We start from the raw sequence: 7,500 nt of genomic DNA on the forward strand, positions 1-7,500 counted from the left end.
GCTTGCACTGAGACGCGAGGTCGATGTGCTAAGCACCACGGGGCCCCTTTCGCCTGCAGGTCCCGAGCCGCCAACATGTTCTTCGTATCGTGTTCTCCAATCCTGGGTGACGGGCACCGCAGGGAGGCAGAGCCATCGCACTTGCCGGGTGGCAGAGGAAGGACCGGACTATGTACAATAGCGGCCAACGACTCCCAGAGCCGGTAGTGCGGCGTCTGCTCTCAGCCTAAGAGGCTTCTGGGAGTGCTCAGGCAAGGGTCAGCCTGCACCCTTGCTGGCAGCACCCAGGGGAACCAGGACGCTTGCATCTCTCGCCTTCATTTTCGACACAAGCGCCTGAGGAGGGACGCCACCCCTCCCCTTGCGTCAAGAGACCTCCCCACCGGCCTCTGACTGATTCTTAGAACGGACGGAAAGAGTCGGGCAAGCCTGTCAAAGCTTTGAGCGAATGTCAAAAGCTTTAGACTTCCGCGAACTCTCCGGCTTGCACTGAGACGCGAGGTCGATGTGCTAAGCACCACGGGGCCCCTTTCGCCTGCAGGTCCCGAGCCGCCAACATGTTCTTAGTATCGTGTTCTCCAAACCTGGGTGACGGGCACCGCAGGGAGGCAGAGCCATCGCACTTGCCGGGTGGCAGAGGAAGGACCGGACTATGTACAATAGCGGCCAACGACTCCCAGAGCCGGTAGTGCGGCGTCTGCTCTCAGCCTAAGAGGCTTCTGGGAGTGCTCAGGCAAGGGTCAGCCTGCACCCTTGCTGGCAGCACACAGGGGAACCAGGACGCTTGCATCTCTCGCCTTCATTTTCGACACAAAACGCCTGAGGAGGGAAGCCAACCCTCCGTGTGTCAAGAGACCGTCCCCGCCCCGGCCTCCGACTGATTCTTAGAACGGACGGAAAGAGTCAGGCAAGCCTGTTAAGACTTCCGCGAACTCTCCGGCTTGCACTGAGACGCGAGGTCGATGTGCTCAGCACCACGGGGCCCCTTTCGCCTGCAGGTCCCGAGCCGCCAACATGTTCTAAGTATCGTGTTCTCCAAACCTGGGTGACGGGCACCGCAGGGAGGCAGAGCCATCGCACTTGCCGGGTGGCAGAGGAAGGACCGGACTATGTACAATAGCGGCCAACGACTCCCAGAGCCGGTAGTGCGGCGCCTGCTCTCAGCCTAAGAGGCTTTTGGGAGTGCTCAGGCAAGGGTCAGCCTGCACCCTTGCTGGCAGCACCCAGGGGAACCAGGACGCTTGCATCTCTCGCCTTCATTTTCGACACAAACGCCTGAGGAGGGAAGCCAACCCTCCGTGTGTCAAGAGACCGTCCCCGCCCCGGCCTCCGACTGATTCTTAGAACGGACGGAAAGAGTCAGGCAAGCCTGTTAAGACTTCCGCGAACTCTCCGGCTTGCACTGAGACGCGAGGTCGATGTGCTCAGCACCACGGGGCCCCCTTCGCCTGCAGGTCCCGAGCCGCCAACATGTTCTAAGTATCGTGTTCCCCAAACCTGGGTGACGAGCACCGCAGGGAGGCAGAGCCATCGCACTTGCCGGGTGGCAGAGGAAGGACCGGACTATGTACAATAGCGGCCAACGACTCCCAGAGCCGGTAGTGCGGCGCCTGCTCTCAGCTTAAGAGGCTTTTGGGAGTGCTCAGGCAAGGGTCAGCCTGCACCCTTGCTGGCAGCACCCAGGGGAACCAGGACGCTTGCATCTCTCGCCTTCATTTTCGACACAAACGCCTGAGGAGGGAAGCCAACCCTCCGTGTGTCAAGAGACCGTCCCCGCCCCGGCCTCCGACTGATTCTTAGAACGGACGGAAAGAGTCAGGCAAGCCTGTCAAAGATTTGAGCAGATGTCAAAATCTTTTAAGACTTCCGCGAACTCTCCGGCTTGCACTGAGACCCGAGGTCGATGTGCTCAGCACCACGGGGCCCCTTTCGCCTGCAGGTCCCGAGCCGCCAACATGTTCTAAGTATCGTGTTCCCCAAACCTGGGTGACGAGCACCGCAGGGCGGCAGAGCCATCGCACTTGCCGGGTGGCAGAGGAAGGACCGGACTATGTACAATAGCGGCCAACCACTCCCAGAGCCGGTAGTGCGGCGTGCGAGGTCTGCTCTCAGCGGAAGAGGGTTTTGGGAATGCTCAGGCAAGGGCCAGCCTGCACCCTTCCTGGCCGCTCCCACGGGAACCAGGCTACTTGCAATCCTTTCCCCCAATAGCAAGTGCCTTTTGGAGGGACGGCCGGAGTCAACGTGGGGTTTGCCCGCCCTCCAAAGTGTCAAGAGACCGCCGCACAGGCCTCTGACTGATTCTTAGAACAGGCAGCAAGAGTTGGGTAAGTCTGTCGAAAATTTGACAAAGTGTCAAAAATTAGACTTCCGAGAGCTCTTGGGCATGCACACAGGCCTGTCATTCAAGTGCTCTGCCCGCGGAACCGTTTTTCGGATGCCTTTCAAAGTGGTCCCGCGCCGCCATTTTGTTCTAAAAATCGTGTTCCCAGAAATCTCCGGGTACCCCGCCAACCTCACTGTGTCACAATGTCAAGTGGCACTGAATGGGTCTGAATTTCAAATTCGACTGCTTCGCTCTGGAACTCGACCCGGCAAAACCGTTTGGATTTTTCCGGTCCAGACTTCCGCGGCAGACAAAGTTAAAGTTTTCGGGCTGCAGACTCAAAACGACATCTGGCCAACCGCCGGGCTCAATTCGCCCAGTTCCTCCGGCACTTCGGAACTCATGTTCGGCATGAGTTTTTGAATCTTTCCCGATGCTTCGGCATTTTCCTCCGCTGACACTTAGAATATTTTTCACACTTGGCCGAAAATTTTTCTAAGTTTTTCTGGTTACTGATTTCTTCTTTTCGGGCATTTTTCTAAGTTTTCTTGGTTACTCATTTCTCATTTTCAAACATTTTTCTAAGTTTTTCTGGTTACTGATTTCTTCTTTTTGGGCATTTTTCTAAGTTTTCTTGGTTACTCATTTCTCATTTTCAAACATTTTTCTAAGTTTTTCTGGTTACTCATTTCTCATTTTCAAACATTTTTCTAAGTTTTTCTGGTTACTGATTTCTTCTTTTTGGGCATTTTTCTAAGTTTTCTTGGTTACTCATTTCTCATTTTCAAACATTTTTCTAAGTTTTTCTGGTTACTGATTTCTTCTTTTTGGGCATTTTTCTAAGTTTTCTTGGTTACTCATTTCTCATTTTCAAACATTTTTCTAAGTTGTTCTGGTTACTCATTTCTCATTTTCAAACATTTTTCTAAGTTTTTCTGGTTACTGATTTCTTCTTTTGGGCATTTTTCTAAGTTTTCTTGGTTACTCATTTCTCATTTTCAAACATTTTTCTAAGTTTTTCTGGTTACTGATTTCTTCTTTTTGGGCATTTTTCTAAGTTTTCTTGGTTACTCATTTCTCATTTTCAAACATTTTTCTAAGTTTTTCTGGTTACTCATTTCTCATTTTCAAACATTTTTCTAAGTTTTTCTGGTTACTGATTTCTTCTTTTTGGGCATTTTTCTAAGTTTTCTTGGTTACTCATTTCTCATTTTCAAACATTTTTCTAAGTTTTTCTGGTTACTGATTTCTTCTTTTTGGGCATTTTTCTAAGTTTTCTTGGTTACTCATTTCTCATTTTCAAACATTTTTCTAAGTTTTTCTGGTTACTCATTTCTGCTTTTCCAACGTTTTACTAAGTTTTGCTGGTTACTGAGTTCACACTTTTAAACATTTTCGGGCATTTTTCTACGTTTTTCATGTTACTCATTTAGCACTTTCAGGCACTTTCCTATGCTTTCCTGCTTACTGATTTCACACTTTTAAGCATCTTCGGGCATGTTCCCTAAGTTTTGCAGTTCATTCGTTTGGGACAGTCAGGCAACTTTCCTAAGCTTTCCTGGTAACCGAATTCACATTGTTGAGAACTTTGGAACCCTTCCCTAAGCTGTGCTGGTTACTCACTTTACCTCTTCAGACACTTGCCCCCGTTGTGACAGAGACCACTTCCCGACTCGGGAAATGCACCAAATTCGGCCTGAACTCAGAGGGCAGTCCCCCCCTCGAAGGCGTGGAAGTCGGCAGAATCGCCGGGTCAAATCCGGCTGAGCTACCCGGCTTGGAAGCCTCAAAGTCGGTATGAGCTGTCAGGTTCACTCCCATCCCCGTTTGGACCACTTCCCGACTCGGGAAATTCACCAAATTCGGCCTGAACTCAGAGGACAGTCCCCCCTCGAAGGCGTGACAGTCGGCAGAACCGCCGGATCAAATCCGGCTGAGCTACCCGGCCCCGAAGCCTCAAAGTCGGTAAGAGCTGTCAGGTTCTCTCCCATCCCCGTTTGGACCACTTCCCGACTCGGGAAATTCACCAAATTCGGCCTGAACTTATACAACAGTCCCCCCTCGAAGGCGTGACAGTCGGCAGAACCGCCGGATCAAATCCGGTTTGAGCTACCCGGCTTGGAAGCCCCAAAGTCGGTAGGAGCTGTCAGGTTCACTCCCATCCCCGTTTGGACCACTTCCCGAGTCGGGAAATTCACCAAATTCGGCCTGAACTTATACAACAGTCCCCCCTCGAAGGCGTGACAGTCGCTAGAACCGCCGGATCAAATCCGGTTGAGCTACCCGGCTTGGAAGCCCCAAAGTCGGTAAGAGCTGTCAGGTTCACTCCCATCCCCGTTTGGACCACTTCCCGACTTAGGAAATTCACCAAATTCGGCCTGAACTTAGAGGAGAGTCCCCGCTCGAAGGCGTGGAAGTCGGCAGAATCGCCGGGTCAAATCCGACTGAGCTACCCGGCCCGAAGCCTCAATGTCGGTAAGAGCTGTCAGGTTCACTCCCATCCCCGTTTGGACCACTTCCCGACTCGGGAAATTCACCAAATTCGGCCTGAACTTAGACAACAGTCCCCCCTCGAAGCCGTGGCAGTCGCTAGAACCGCCGGATCAAATCCGGTTGAGCTACCCGGCTTGGAAGCCCCAAAGTCGGTATGAGCTGTCAGGTTCACTCCCATCCCCGTTTGGACCACTTCCCGACTTAGGAAAATCACCAAATTCGGCCTGAACTCAGAGGGCAGGCCCCCCTCGAAGGCCAGGCATTCGGCAGAACCGCCGGGTCAAATCCGACTGTGCTACCCGGCCCCAAAGCCTCAAAGTTGGTATGAGCAGTTAGGTTCACTCCCATCCCCGTTTGGACCACTTCCCGACTTAGGAAATTCACCAAATTCGGCCTGAACTTAGAGGAGAGTCCCCGCTCGAAGGCGTGGAAGTCGGCAGAATCGCCGGGTCAAATCCGACTGAGCTACCCGGCCCCGAAGCCTCAATGTCGGTAAGAGCTGTCAGGTTCACTCCCATCCCCGTTTGGACCACTTCCCGACTCGGGAAATTCACCAAATTCGGCCTGAACTTAGACAACAGTCCCCCCTCGAAGCCGTGGCAGTCGCTAGAACCGCCGGATCAAATCCGGTTGAGCTACCCGGCTTGGAAGCCCCAAAGTCGGTATGAGCTGTCAGGTTCACTCCCATCCCCGTTTGGACCACTTCCCGACTTAGGAAAATCACCAAATTCGGCCTGAACTCAGAGGGCAGGCCCCCCTCGAAGGCCAGGCATTCGGCAGAACCGCCGGGTCAAATCCGACTGTGCTACCCGGCCCCAAAGCCTCAAAGTTGGTATGAGCAGTTAGGTTCACTCCCAAACCCGTTGGGACCACTTCCCGACTTAGGAAATTCACCAAATTCGGCCTGAACTTAGACAACAGTCCCCCCTCGAAGGCGTGACAGTCGGTAGAACCGCCGGGTCAAATCCGGCTGAGCTACCCGATTTGGAAGCCTTCAACACAAAACCCATCCGGCAATGCCACTCAAAAAGGGCCCAAATTCAGAAACACCCCCTTCAATAGGTACCACTTCCTCGGAGACACTACCGGGACACGCTCCCCTCGGCGAAAATTAAGCCCCCACCACTAACTGAAGCCAACCGCAGCCCCAACTTCAACGGAGAAATCAGTAACCAATTCAAAAATGCACTTGGTTACTGATTTGTACTGCTTCAAAAATATTCTAAGTGTCGCTGGTTACTGATTTGTACTGCTTCAAAAATATTCTAAGTGTCAGTGGTTACTGATTTGTACTGCTCCAAAAATATTCTAAGTGTCAGTGGTTACTGATTTGTACTGCTTCAAAAATATTCTAAGTGTCAGTGGTTACTGATTTGTACTGCTCCAAAAATATTCTAAGTGTCGCTGGTTACTGATTTGTACTGCTTCAAAAATATTCTAAGTGTCAGCGGTTACTGATTTGTACTGCTTCAAAAATATTCTAAGTGTCAGTGGTTACTGATTTGTACTGCTTCAAAAATATTCTAAGTGTCGCTGGTTACTGATTTGTACTGCTTCAAAAATATTCTAAGTGTCAGTGGTTACTGATTTGTACTGCTTCAAAAATATTCTAAGTGTCAGTGGTTACTGATTTGTACTGCTCCAAAAATATTCTAAGTGTCGCTGGTTACTGATTTGTACTGCTTCAAAAATATTCTAAGTGTCAGTGGTTACTGATTTGTACTGCTTCAAAAATATTCTAAGTGTCGCTGGTTACTGATTTGTACTGCTTCAAAAATATTCTAAGTGTCAGTGGTTACTGATTTGTACTGCTTCAAAAATATTCTAAGTGTCGCTGGTTACTGATTTGTACTGCTCCAAAAATATTCTAAGTGTCGCTGGTTACTGATTTGTACTGCTTCAAAAATATTCTAAGTGTCGCTGGTTACTGATTTGTACTGCTCCAAAAATATTCTAAGTGTCGCTGGTTACTGATTTGTACTGCTTCAAAAATATTCTAAGTGTCGCTGGTTACTGATTTGTACTGCTTCAAAAATATTCTAAGTGTCAGTGGTTACTGATTTGTACTGCTTCAAAAATATTCTAAGTGTCCGCTGGTTACTGATTTGTACTGACTCAAAAATATTCTAAGTGGGGCTGGTTACTGATTTGTACTGCTTCCAAAAATATTCTAAGTGTCGCTGGTTACTGATTTGTACTGCTTCAAAAATATTCTAAGTGTCGCGGGTTACTGATTTGTACTGCTTCAAAAATATTCTAAGTGTCAGTGGTTACTGATTTGTACTGCTTCAAAAATATTCTAAGTGTCGCTGGTTACTGATTTGTACTGCTTCAAAAATATTCTAAGTGTCAGTGGTTACTGATTTGTACTGCTCCAAAAATATTCTAAGTGTCGCTGGTTACTGATTTGTACTGCTTCAAAAATATTCTAAGTGTCAGCGGTTACTGATTTGTACTGCTTCAAAAATATTCTAAGTGTCAGTGGTTACTGATTTGTACTGCTTCAAAAATATTCTAAGTGTAGCTGGTTACTGATTTGTACTGCTTCAAAAATATTCTAAGTGTCAGTGGTTACTGATTTGTACTGCTTCAAAAATATTCTAAGTGTCGCTGGTTACTGATTTGTACTGCTCCAAAAATATTCTAAGTGTCGCTGGTTACTGATTTGTACTGCTTCAAAA

This window comes from Hemiscyllium ocellatum, assembly GCF_020745735.1.
Source record: "Hemiscyllium ocellatum isolate sHemOce1 chromosome 15 unlocalized genomic scaffold, sHemOce1.pat.X.cur. SUPER_15_unloc_2, whole genome shotgun sequence".
Taxonomy (NCBI): domain Eukaryota; kingdom Metazoa; phylum Chordata; class Chondrichthyes; order Orectolobiformes; family Hemiscylliidae; genus Hemiscyllium; species Hemiscyllium ocellatum.